The following is a 13,701-nucleotide window of genomic DNA, read 5'->3' as shown; positions in this document are numbered from 1 at the left end:
ATTGAGTTGTTTGATGTATGGGGTATTGACTTCATGGGCCATTTCCACCATCATACTCAAATACTTATATTCTGATGGCAGTGGATTATGTATCCAAATGGGTTGAAGCTATAGCAACACCCACTAATGATACTAAGACAGTGTTGAAATTCCTCCAGAAACACATCTTCAGCAGATTTGGTATCCCTAGAGTACTAATCAGTGACGGGGGCACTCATTTCTGCAATAAACAGCTTTACTCTGCTTTGGTTCGATATGGAGTTAGCCATAGGGTGGCCACTCCATATCATCCACAGACAAATGGGCAAGCTGAAGTCTCTAATAGAGAACTTAAAAGAATCCTAGAACAGATTGTGATTAACCGTAGAAGGAATTGGGCAAGAAGCTTGGATGATGCTCTGTGGGCATACAGAACAGCATTCAAGACACCTATAGGAACTTCTCCATACCAGCTGGTGTATGAAAAAGCCTATCATTTGCCAGTGGAACTGGAACACAAGGCCTATTGGGCAACCAGATTCCTAAACCTTGATGCCAAGTTAGCTGGAGTAAAACGATTGCTCCAGTTAAATGAGCTAGAGAAATTCAGACTCAATGCTTTCGAAAATGCAAAAATTTACAAAGAGAAAGCAAAAAGATGGCATGATAAGAAATTATCATCCAGAGTCTTTGAGCCTGGGCAGAAAGTTTTGCTATTTAATTCTAGGTTCAGATTATTCCCCGGGAAATTGAAATCCCGGTGGAGAGGTCCATATGTGATTACAAGTGTGTCACCATATGGATACGTGGAGCTTCAGGATAATGATTCTAACAAAAAGTTCATTGTTAATGGACAGAGAGTTAAACATATCTTGAAAGCAATTTTGAGCAAGAATGCTCAAAACTGATACTTGATTAAAGCTCAGTAATAGTCCAGCTAAAGACAATAAAGAAGCGCTTGCTGGGAGGCAATCCAGCCATTTACAAGGCTTATTTGTTAATTAATTGATTTTTACAGGTTGATGTCAATTATCTTCAAGGTAAAATAGCAATTTCTTGAGTTCACGGAGTTACAGAAGGATTCAGAGGATAAAACAGCAAAAAGAAGCTCATTAGTGCGAAAAAAAACCAATAAGAGCTATTTTGGGCGCTGAACGCCCAAAAGAAGCACTCACTGGGCGTTCAATGCCAGTAAGGATAGCCATCTAGGCGTTGAACGCCAGAAAGAAGCACCTTCTGGGCGTTCAACGCCAGATTTATAGCGTCCTGGGCGTTCAGAAAAATGCCCAGTGACAAAGGAGTTTCTGGCGTTCAACGCCAGCTAGAAGCAACAGCTGGGCGTTGAACGACCAGAAGAAACTGCAAATGGGCGTTAAAGGCCCAAAACATGCAGTGTTTGGGCGTTTAACGCCAGGATGGTGGGGAGGAGGTAAATTCGTTTTTACTTCACAATTTTTTAATTTTTTTTATGTTTCAATTCATGATTTCTTGCATAAGCATGTTACAAACTCTCATCCTTCAATTCCAAAAATTTTAATCCTAATTTCTAAAATCCCTTTTTCAAAAATATCAAATGTATCTTAATCCATAAACACAAATCTTTTTCCAATCCCATCCAACTCTTTTTCAAATTTTTCAAAACTCAATTATCTTTTAAAATCTTTTTCAAAATAAAAATTCATATTTATCTTTTCCAAATATCATTCACAACTTTTTATTTTTAAATTTTTTCTTTTTCTTATCATATTTATCTTTTATAAATCATATCTTCTATCTTATCTTTTTAAAATTTTCGAAAAAAAAAACCACCCCCCTCCCTTTTAAATCCACATTCGGCTCACCTCCTCTCATCCACCATTCGACACTAGCTCTCCTTCTATCCCTCTCCTTTCTTTTCTTTTTCTTGAGGACAAGCAAACCTCTAAGTTTGGTGTGTTTATCCGTGATCACTAAACCATACCCACTAAGATCATGGCTCCTAAAGGAAAATAACCCGCTCAAAGAGGCAAGAAAGAGAGTATTCTAAAACCACTTTGGAATCAAGGGAAGTTCTTAACCAAAGAACATTCAGACCATTACTATAAAATAATAGGTCTAAGACCAGTGATCCCGGAAGTCAAATTCGATTTGAAAGAAGATGAATATCCGGAGATCCAAGAGCAAATTCGAAACAGGAACTGGGAAATCCTAGCTAATCTTGAAACAAAAGTGGGAAGGAATATGGTTCAGGAGTTCTACGCTAATCTGTGGCAAACAGACAGGCAGAGAATATCTGGAACTGCCCTCTATGGCTATCGAACCTTGGTCAGAAGAAAGATTGTTCACATCCACCCTGACAAAATCAGGGAGATCTTTAAGCTACCTCAGTTGAAAGATGACCCAGACTCCTTTAATAGGAGAATGATGAGAACAAACAAGGAACTAGATAAGATTCTAGAGGATATATGCATCCCTGGAGCCAGGTGGACCACCAGCACCAAGGGCGTCCCAAATCAACTCAAGAGAGAAGATCTCAAACCAGTCGCCAGAGGATGGCTGGACTTCATTGAGCGTTCTATATTGCCCACTAGCAACTATTCTGAAGTCACCGTTAAAAGAGCAGTGATGATCCATTGCATTATGTTGGGAAAAGAAGTGGAAGTTCATCAACTGATTTCATGTGAACTTTACATAATTGCAAACAAGAACTCCAAAGATGCCAAGTTGGCTTATCCAAGCTTAATTTCTATGCTCTGCAAAGATGCTGGAGTGAGGATGGGAATAACTGAGTATATCTCAGCTGAGCGGCCAATCACTAAAACCACAATGGAAAAACAACAAGTGCAGGATGACCCCATCAAGAGGAGAGCACAGGAATTTCTCCTGGAAGTCCCTCAATTTGAATATTGGGAATATCTTGAAGCATCTGTTACCAAGTTGCAAGAAGCTATGGACCAAATAAAGGAAGAACAAAATAATCAAAATAGCATGCTTTGCAAATTGCTTAGGGAACAAGAAGAGCAAGGGCGTGACTTAAAGGAATTGAAGCGTCAGAAATTATCTCTTGAAAGACCAAGCACCCCACAGACTAGAGGAACAACCACTTTCCAAAGTAAAGGTTGTTGAGTTCTAATTTTAGCTTTAACTCTGTTATAGTTGTTATTATAGGAATTTACCTTAGAAGTTATATATAAATAGTAGTAATTAGTATATCTATTTTGATTTTATTTTCAATTAAGTCATAATTTTTTTTCTCATTATCATCAAACATGAATAAAATAGTAGATTTTTAGAATAAAGAGGCAATTTATATTTTTGTATTTAATAAGAAAAATTCTAATTAATTATATGTGGTGGTAATACTTTTTGTCTTTTGAATGAATGCTTGAACAGTGCATATTTTTTATCTTGAATTTTATGAATGTTAAAATTGTTGGCTCCTGAAAGAATGATGAACAAGAGAAATATTATTGCTGATCTGAAAAATCATGAAATAGATTCTTGAAGCAAGAAAAAGTAGTGAAAAAAAATATTTACAAAGAATCATTGGATAAAGAAAAAGAAAAAGCCAATACCCCTTAAAACCAAAAGGCAAGGGTGAAAAAGATCCAAGGCTTTGAGCATCAATGGATAGGAGGGCCCAAGGGAATAAATCCAGGCCTAAGCGGCTAAATCAAGCTGTCCCTAACCATGTGCTTGTGACATGCAGGTCCAAGTGAAAAACTTGAGACTGAGTGGTTAAAGTCGTGATCCAAGGCAAAAGAGTGTGCTTAAGAACTCTGGACACCTCTAATTGGGGACTTTAAGCTAAGTCACAATCTGAAAGGGTTCACCCAGTTATGTGTCTGTGGCATTTATGTATCCGGTGGTAATACTGGAAAACAAAGTGCTTAGGGCCACGGCCAAGACTCATAAAGTAACTGTATTCAAGAATCAACATACTAAACTTGGAAAATCAATAATACTATGAATTATGAGTTCCTATGGATGTCAACCATTCTGAACTTCAAAGGATAAAGTGAGATGCCAAAACTGTTCAGAAGCAAAAAGCTACTAGTCCCGCTCATCTAATTAGAATCTGAGCTTCACTTGAAACTCTGAGATATTATTGTTTCTTGATTTCTTTTTATTCTATTTTATTTATCTAGTTGCTTGAGGACAAGCAACAGTTTAAGTTTGGTGTTGTGATGAGCGAATATTTTATACGCTTTTTGGGGGTAATTTCATGTAGATTTTAGTATGTTTTAGTTAGTTTTTAGTAGATTTTTATTAGTTTTTAGGCAAAAATCATATTTCTGGACTTTACTATGAGTTTGTGTGTTTTTCTGTGATTTCAGGTATTTTCTGGCTTAAATTGAGGGAGCTGAGCAAAAATCTGATTCAGGCTGAAAAAGGACTGCTGATGCTGTTGGATTCTGATCTCTCTGCACTCGGAATAGAATTTTTGGAGCTACAGGAGTCCAAATGGCGTGCTGTCAATTGAGTTGGAAAGTAGACATTTAGGGCTTTCCAGCAATATATAATAGTTCATACTTTGCGCGAACATAGACAACGTAAACTGGTGTTCAACGCCAGATCCATGTTGTAGTCTTGCATTCAGCGCCAGAAACAGGTTACAACCTGGCGTTCAACTCCAGAAACAGCCCAGGCACGTGAGAAGCTTAAGTCTCAGCCCCAGCACACATCAAGTGGGCCCCAAAAGTGGATTTCTGCACTATCCATCTTAGTTTACTCATTTTCTGTAAACCTAGGTTACTAGTTTAGTATTTAAACAACTTTTAGAGACTTATTTTTGTATCTCATGACATTTTTAGATCTAAATTTTATACTGTTTGATGGCATGAGTCTCTAAACTCCATTGTTGGGGTTGAGGAGCTCTGCAGCGTCTCAATGAATTAATGCAATTATCTCTTTTTTCCATTTAAACACGCTTGTTCCTATCTAAGATGTTCATTCGCGCTTCACCATGAAGAAGGTGATGATCCGTGACACTCATCACCTTCCTCAATCCATGAACGTGTTTCTGACAACCACCTCCGTTCTACATTAGATTGAATGAGTATCTCTTAGATTCCTTAATCAGAATCTTTGTGGTATAAGCTAGAATTGATGGCGGCATTCATGAGAACCCAGAAAGTCTAAACCTTGTCTGTGGTATTCCGAGTAGGATTCAAGGGTTGAATGGCTGTGACGAGCTTCAAACTCACGATTATTGGGCGTAGTGACAGACGCAAAAGAATCAATGGATTCTATTCCGAAATGATCGAGAACCAACAGATGATTAGCCGTGCTGTGATAGAGCATTTGGACCATTTTCACTGAGAGGATGGGAAGTAGCCATTGACAACGGTGACACCCTACATACAGCTTGCCATGGAAGGAGCTCTGTGTGTGTGAAGAGGAGTACAAGAGAAAAGCTAAAATAAATAGGACAAAGCATCTCCAAAACTCCAACATATTCTCCATTATTAAGTAACAATTAATTATTTTATGCCTTTTCACTTTATTTTATAATTGAGACTAAAGAATCCTATTGGTATCCTGACTAAGAATAATAAGATAACAATAGCTTGCTTCAAGCCAACAATCTCCGTGGGATTTGACCTTTACTCACGTAAGGTATTACTTGGACGACCCAGTGCACTTGCTGGTTAGTGGTACGAATTGTGAAAAGTGTGATTTACAATTTCATGCACCACTGCCCTATTCTAGCGTTAAACGCCAAAAACAAGTTACAAGCTAGAGTCAAATGCCAGAAACCAGTTACAAACTGGCGTTTAACTCCAAGGAAGACCTCTACACGTGAAAGCTTCAATGCTCAGCCCAAGCATACACCAAGTGGGCCCGGAAGTGGATTTCTGCATCATTTACTCATTTTTGTAACCCTAGTAACTAGTTTAGTATAAATAGAACTTTTTACTATTGTACTAGGGGTCCTTTTCCCTATTTTCGAATTCATATGCCATTGGGGGCTGGCCTCACGGCCATGCCTGGAGCATTATCAGTTATGTATTTTGATGAGCGGATAATTTATACGCTTTTTGGCATTGTTTTTAGTGTGTTTTTAGTATGTTTTAGTTAGTTTTTATTATATTTTTATTAGTTTTTAGTTAAAATTCACTTTTCTGGACTTTACTATGAGTTTGTGTGTTTTTCTATGATTTCAGGTATTTTCTGGCTGAAATTGAGGGACCTGAGCAAAAATCTGATTCAGAGGCTGAAAAGGACTGCAGATGCTGTTGGATTCTGACCTCCCTGCACTCGAAGTGGATTTTCTTGAGCTACAGAAGCCCAATTGGCGCGCTCTCAACGGCGTTAGAAAGTAGACAACATGGGCTTTCCAGCAATGTATAATAGTTCATACTTTGCCTGAGATTTGATGGCCCAAACCGGCATTCCAAATCAGCTCAAGAATGCCCAGTGTTAAACACCGGAACTGGCACAAGAATGGGAATTAAACGCCCAAACTGGCACAAAAGCTGGCGTTTAACTCCAAGAGAAGTCTCTACACAAAAATGCTTCAATGCTCAGCCCAAGCACACACCAAGTGGGCCCGGAAGTGGATTTTTATGTCATTTACTCATCTTTGTAAACCCTAAGCTACTAGTTCTCTATAATTAGGACCTTTTGCTATTGTATTCTCATCTTTGGATCATTTTCGATCTTAGGATCATCTTTGGACGTCTAGTTCTTAGATCATTGGGAGGCTGGCCTCACGGCCATGCCTAGACCTTCTTCTTATGTATTTTTAATGCAATTACTATTGTTCTTCCATTCAATTCAGCTTATTCTTGTTCTAAGATATTCATTTGCACCCAAGAACATGATGAATGTGATGATTATGTGACGCTCATCATCATTCTCACTTATGAATGAGTGCCTAACAACCACTTCTGTTCTACAAGCAAACAAGGCTTGAATGTTTATCTCTTGGATCCATTAATCGGAATCTTCGTGGTATAAGCTAGAATTGATGGAGGCATTCAAGAGAATCTGGAAGGTCTAAACCTTGTCTGTGGTATTCTGAGTAGGATTCAATGATTGAATGACTGTGACGAGCTTCAAACTCCTGAAGGCTGGGCGTTAGTGACAGACGCAAAAGAATCAATAGATTCTATTCCAACCTGATTGAGAACCGACAGATGATTAGCCGTGCCGTGACAGGGTGCATTGAACATTTTCACTAAGAGGACGGGATTGTAGCCACTGACAACGGTGATGCCCAACATACAGCTTGCCATGGAAAGGAGTAAGAAGGATTGGATGAAGACAGTAGGAAAGCAGAGAGACGGAAGGGACAAAGTATCTCCACACGCTTATCTAAAGTTCTCACCAATGAATTACATAAGTATCTCTATCCTTGTTTTATGCTTTATTCATAAATCACCCATAACCATTTGAATCTGCCTGACTGAGATTTACAAGATGACCATAGCTTGCTTCATACCAACAATCTCCGTGGGATCGACCCTTACTCGCGTAAGGTTTATTACTTGGACGACCCAGTGCACTTGCTGGTTAGTTGTGCGAAGTTGTGATAAAGAGTTGAGATTGCAATTGAGCGTACCATGTTGATGGCGCCATTGTTGATCACAATTTCATGCACCAAGTTTTTGGCGCCGTTGCCGGGGAATTAAATGTCCTAACTATAGTTTCGCATTTGTTCCTTGCAATAACAGTGCCAAGTTTTGATCCGGCAACAACACCAAGTTTTTGGCGCCGTTGCCGGGGATTGTTGAGTTTGGACAACTGACGGTTCATCTTGTTGCTTAGATTAGGTATTTATCTTCAGAGTTCTTAAGAATGAATTCTAGTGTTTCAATGTGATGTTCTCATCATCACCAAAGCTGATTGATTCTCATCAATTTAGCTCTTGAATGCAATGTCCTGCTGAAGCTTGGCTAGCCATGTCTAATTCCTTTAGACTAAAGCTTTAGACTAACATTGCATGATTCCTGGAATTCTCATTAAGAATCTGATACATTTATTTTCTTTTCCACTTACTTTTCGAAAAATCCAAAAAAAATTACAAAATCAGAAAAACCAAAAAAATATTTTATGTTTCTTGTTGAGTCTAGTGTCTCATGTTAAGTTTGGTGTCAATTGCATTTTTCTGTTCTTCTTGCATTCATTCATATGTCTTAAGTGATCTTCAAGATGTTCTTGATGATTTCATTGCTCTGATCTTTAAATTCTCTTGACTTGAGTATTTTGTGTTTCTCATGTGCATTCTCATTTTTTTAGTGTCAATGGTATACAAACTGCTAAGTTTGGTGTCTTGCATGCATTGTTATTTGATTTTAGTTTCATTTTGATTATTCCTCATTATTAAAAATCCAAAAAATTTGTTTATTTGTCTCTTTTCAAGAAAATAATACAGAGAATTGAAGATTCAGAACATACAGCAGAAGAATTATACAGAAAAAGCTGGGCGTTCAAAACGCCCAGTGAGAAAGGCAAACTGGCGTTTAAATGCCAGCCAGGGTGCCTGGCTGGGCGTTTAATGCCCAAAAGGGTAGAGCTTTGGGAGTTAAACGCCAGAATGTGCACCATTCTGGGCGTTTAACGCCAGGATGGCACAAGAGGGAAGATTCTGTTTTTAATTCAATTTTTTTTCAAGTTTTCAAACTTTTTCAAAATCAAATCTTTTTCAAATCATATCTTTTCAATCAAATCTTTTTCAAAATCAATTTCTTTCCATTTTCAAAAATACTTGCTATCAATTAATGATTTGATTCAACATTTCAAGTATGTTGCCTTTTCTGTTGAGAAAGGTTTAATGTTTGAATCATATCTTTTCTTGTTAGCCAAGTCATTAATTTTTAAAATCAAATCTTTTTAAATTGCTTTTCAAATCATATCTTCTCAATCACATCTTTTTAAAACCATAACTTTTCAATCATATCTTCTTAATCATATCTTTTTCAAAATAGTTTTCAATCATATCTTTTTGATTTCTAATTTCAAAATCTTTTTCAAAAATTACTTGATTTATTTTCCATTCTTGGTTTTCGAAAATCAATTACTATTTTTTTTCAAAATATTTTTAAAATGTTTTTAATTTATTTTCAAAAATTTCTTCCCCTCTTCTCACATCTTTCTATTTATGGACTAACACTATTCCTCAAGGAACAATTCGAACTCCATCTCTTTTGATAAGTTCGAATTCTTCTACCTCTCCTTCTATTTTTCTTTTCCTCTGACACCTCAAGGAATCTCTATACTGTGACATAGAGAATTCCATACTTTCTTGTTCTCTTCTCTTTCATATAAGCAGGAGCAGAGACAAAAGCATTCTTGTTGAGGCTGACCCTGAACCTGAAAGGACCTTGAAGCGAAAGCTAAGAGAAGCTAAGGCACAACTCTCTGTAGAGGACCTAACAAAAATCTTCAAAGAAGAAGAACCCATGGCAACCGAAAACAACAACAATGCCAACAATGCAAGGAAGGTGCTGGGTGACTTTACTGCACCTACTCCCGACTTCTATTGGAGAAGCATCTCTATCCCTGCCATTGGAGCAAACAACTTTGAGCTTAAGCCTCAATTAGTTTCTCTTATGCAACAGAATTGCAAGTTCCATGGACTTTCATTGGAAGATCCTCATCAGTTCTTAGCTGAATTCTTGCAAATCTGTGACACTGTCAAGACTAATGGGGTTGACCCTGAGGTCTACAGACTTATGCTATTCCCTTTTACTGTAAGAGACAGAGCTAGGATATGGTTGGACTCACAATCAAAAGAAAGCCTGAACTCTTGGGAAAAGCTAGTCAATGCCTTCTTGGCAAAGTTCTTTCCACCTCAAAAATTGAGTAAACTTAGAGTGGAAGTCCAAACCTTCAGACAGAAGGAAGGTGAGTCCCTCTATGAAGCTTGGGAAAGATACAAACAACTGATCAGAAAGTGTCCTTCTGACATGCTTTCTAAATGGAGCATCATAGGTATCTTCTATGATGGTCTGTCTGAATTGTCCAAGATGTCTTTGGATAGCTCTGCTGGAGGATCTCTTCATCTGAAGAAGACGCCTACAAAAGCTCAAGAACTAATTGAAATGGTTGCAAATAACCAATTCATGTACACTTTTGAAAGGAATCCTGTGAACAATGGGACGAATCAGAAGAAAGGAGTTCTTGAGATTGACACTCTGAATGCCATACTGGCTCAGAACAAAATATTGACTCAGCAAGTCAATTTGATTTCTCAAAGTCTGTCTGGAATGCAAGCTGCGCCAGGCAGTACTAAGGATGCTTCATCTGAAGAAGAAGCTTATGATCCTGAGAACCCTTCAATGGAAGAGGTGAATTACATGGGAGAACCCTATGGAAACACCTATAATTCTTCATGGAGAAATCATCCAAATCTCTCATTAAAGGATCAACAGAGACCTCAACAAGGTTTCAACAACAATAATGGTGGAAGAAATAGGTTTAGCAATGGCAAGCCTTTTCCATCATCTTCTCAGCAACAGACAGAGAATTCTAAGCAGAGCCGCTCTGACTTAGCAACCATGGTCTCTGATCTAATCAAAACCACTCAAAGTTTCATAACTGAAACAAGGTCCTCCATTAGGAATTTGGAGGCACAAGTGGGACAGCTGAGCAAGAAAATTACTGAACTCCCTCCTAGTACTCTTCCAAGCAATACAGAAGAAAATCCAAAAGGAGAGTGCAAGGCCATCAACACGGCCAAATTTGGAGAGGAGGAAGAGGCAGTGAACGCCACTGTGGAAGACCTCAATGGACGTCCACTGGCCTCCAATGAGTTCCCTAATGAGGAACCATGGGAATCTGAGGCTCACACTGAGACCATAGAGATTCCATTGGATTTACTTCTGCCATTCATGAGCTCTGATGAGTATTCTTCCTCTGAAGAGGATGAGTATGTCACTGAAGAGCAAGTTGCTAAATACCTTGGAACAATCATGAAGCTAAATGACAAGTTATTTGGTAATGAGACTTGGGAGGATGAAACCCCTTTGCTCACCAAAGAACTGGATGACTTGTCTAGGCAAAAATTACCTCAAAAGAGATAAGATCCTGGGAAGTTTTCAATGCCTTGTACCATAGGCACCATGACCTTTAAGAAGAGGTATTGAGGTGATTGGTGAATGGGGGAAGAAGAGAGAGGGTGGTGGTGGGGTCCTGTGGGGTCCACAGATCCTGTGGTGTCAAGGAAAAGTCATCCCTGCACCAAATGTTGCTCAAAATCACGTTTTGAGCCATTTCTGGCGTTAAACGCCGGGCTGGTGCCCATTCCTGGCGTTTAACGCCAGGTTCTTGCCCTTTTCTGGCGTTTAACGCCAGTCTGGTGCCCCTTTCTGGCGTTAAACGCCCAGAATGGTGCCAGACTGGGCGTTAAACGCCCAACTGCTAGGCTTACTGGCGTTTGAACGCCAGCAGCATCTTCCTCCAGGGTGTGCTGTTTTTCTTCCTGTTTTCCATTTTGTTTTTGCTTTTTTTTCATTGATTTTGTAAATTCTTATGATCATCAACCTACAAAAAACATAAAATAACAAAAGAGAATATATAAAATATAATCATTGGGTTGCCTCCCAACAAGTGCTTCTTTAATGTCAATAGCTTGACAGATGGCTCTCATTGAGCCTTACAAATGATCAGAGCAATGTGGGAACCTCCCAACACCAAACTTAGAGTTTGAATGTGGGGGTTCAACACCAAACTTAGAGTTTGGTTGTGGCCTCCCAACACCAAACTTAGAGTTTGACTTTGGGGGCTCTATTTGTCTCTGATTTGAGGGAAGCTCTTCAAGCTTCATCTCCATGGTGACAGAGGGATATCCTTGAGCCTTAAACACAAAGGATTCTTCATTCACTTGAATGATTAGTTCACTTCTATCAACATCAATCACAGCCTTTTGCTGTGGCTAGGAAGGGTCTGCCAAGGATGATGGATTCATCCATGCACTTCCCAGTCTCTAGGACTATGAAATCAGTAGGGATGTAATGGTTTTTAATTTTCACCAAAACATCCTCTACAAGTCCATGAGCTTGTTTTCTTGAGTTGTCTGCCATCTCTAATGAGATTCTTGCAGCTTGTACCTCAAAGATCCCTAGTTTCTCCATTACAGAGAGAGGCATGAGGTTTACACTTGACCCTAAGTCACACAAGGCCTTCTTGAAGGTCATGGTGCCTATGGTACAAGGTATTGAAAACTTCCCAGGATCTTATCTCTTTTGAGGTAATTTCTGCCTAGACAAGTCATCCAGTTCTTTGGTGAGCAAGGGAGATTCATCTTCCCAAGTCTCATTTCCAAATAACTTGTCATTTAGCTTCATGATTGCTCCAAGATATTTAGCAACTTGCTCTTCAGTGATATACTCATCCTCTTCAGAGGAAGAATACTCATCAGAGCTCATGAAAGGCAGAAGTAAATCCAATGGAATCTCTATGGTCTCATCTTGAGCCTCAGATTCCCATGGTTCCTCATTGGGGAACTCAAAGGAGGTTGGTGCACGCCCATTGAGGTCTTCCTCAGTGGCGTCCACCTCCTCTCTTTCCTCTCCATATTCGGCCATGGTTATGGCTTTGCACTCTCCTTTTGGATTTTCTTCTGTATTACTTGGGAGAGTACTAGGAGGGAGTTCAGTAATTTTCTTGCTCAGCTGTCCCACTTGTCCTTCCAAATTTCTGATGGAGGACCTTGTTTCATTCATGAAACTATGAGTGGTCTTTATTAGATCAGAGACCATTGTTGCTAAGTCAGAAGTACTCTGCTTAGAACTCTCTATCTGTTGCTGAGAAGATGATGGAAAAGGCTTGTTATTGCCAAGCCTGTTTCTTCCACCATTATTGTTATTGAAACCTTGTTGAGGTCTCTCTTGATTCTTCCATGAGAAATTTGGGCGATTTCTCCATGAAGAATTATAGGTGTTTCCATAGGGTTCTCCTAGGTAATTCACCTCTTCCATTGAAGGGTTCTCAGGATCATAAGCTTCTTCCTCAGATGAAGCTTCCTTAGTACTGCCAAGTGCATTTTGCATTCCAGACAGATTTTGAGAAATTAAATTGACTTGTTGAGTCAATATCTTGTTCTGAGCCAGTATGGCATTCAGAGTGTCAATCTCAAGAACTCCTTTCTTCTGACTAGTCCCATTGTTCACAGGATTCCGTTCAGAAGTGTACATGAATTGGTTATTTGCAACCATTTCAATTAGCTCTTGAGCCTCTGTAGGCGTCTTCTTCAAATGAAGAGATCCTCCAGCAGAGCTATCCAAAGACTTCTTGGATAGTTCAGAGAGACCATCATAGAAAATACCTATGATGCTCCATTCAGAAAGCATGTCAGAAGGACATTTTCTGATCAATTGTTTGTATCTTTCCCAAGCTTCATAGAGGGATTCTCCATCCTTCTGTCTGAAGGTTTGGACCTCCACTCTAAGCTTACTCCATCTTTGTGGTGGAAAGAACTTTGCCAAGAAGGCATTGACTAGCTTTTCCCAAGAGTCCAGGCTTTCTTTAGGTCGAGAGTCCAACCATATTCTAGCTCTGTCTCTTACAGCAAAAGGGAATAGCATCAGTCTATAGACCTCAGGGTCTACCCCATTAGTCTTGACTGTGTCACAGATTTGCAAGAATTCAGCTAAGAACTGATGAGGATCTTCCATTGGAAGTCCATGGAACTTGCAATTCTGTTGCATTAGAGAAACTAATTGAGGCTTAAGCTCAAAGTTGTTTGCTCCAATGGCAGGGATAGAGATGCTTCTCCCATAGAAATCAGGAGTAGGT

General features: G+C 39.1%; 1 non-coding gene across 1 annotated transcript; it reads left to right on the top strand.

Moving 5' to 3' along the window:
• Positions 1-13,250: 13,250 nt before the first annotated feature.
• Positions 13,251-13,358, top strand: LOC130942679 (small nucleolar RNA R71). The gene has a single exon (XR_009071242.1). It is a non-coding gene; the product is annotated as a small nucleolar RNA R71 (small nucleolar RNA).
• The last annotated feature ends 343 nt before the right edge of the window (positions 13,359-13,701 follow it).

The sequence above is a fragment of the Arachis stenosperma genome, chromosome 7 (genome assembly GCF_014773155.1).
Source record: "Arachis stenosperma cultivar V10309 chromosome 7, arast.V10309.gnm1.PFL2, whole genome shotgun sequence".
NCBI classification, from domain to species: domain Eukaryota; kingdom Viridiplantae; phylum Streptophyta; class Magnoliopsida; order Fabales; family Fabaceae; genus Arachis; species Arachis stenosperma.
The sequence above is the reverse complement of the archived record's forward strand: the minus strand, read 5'-3'. Positions and strand labels throughout refer to the sequence as shown.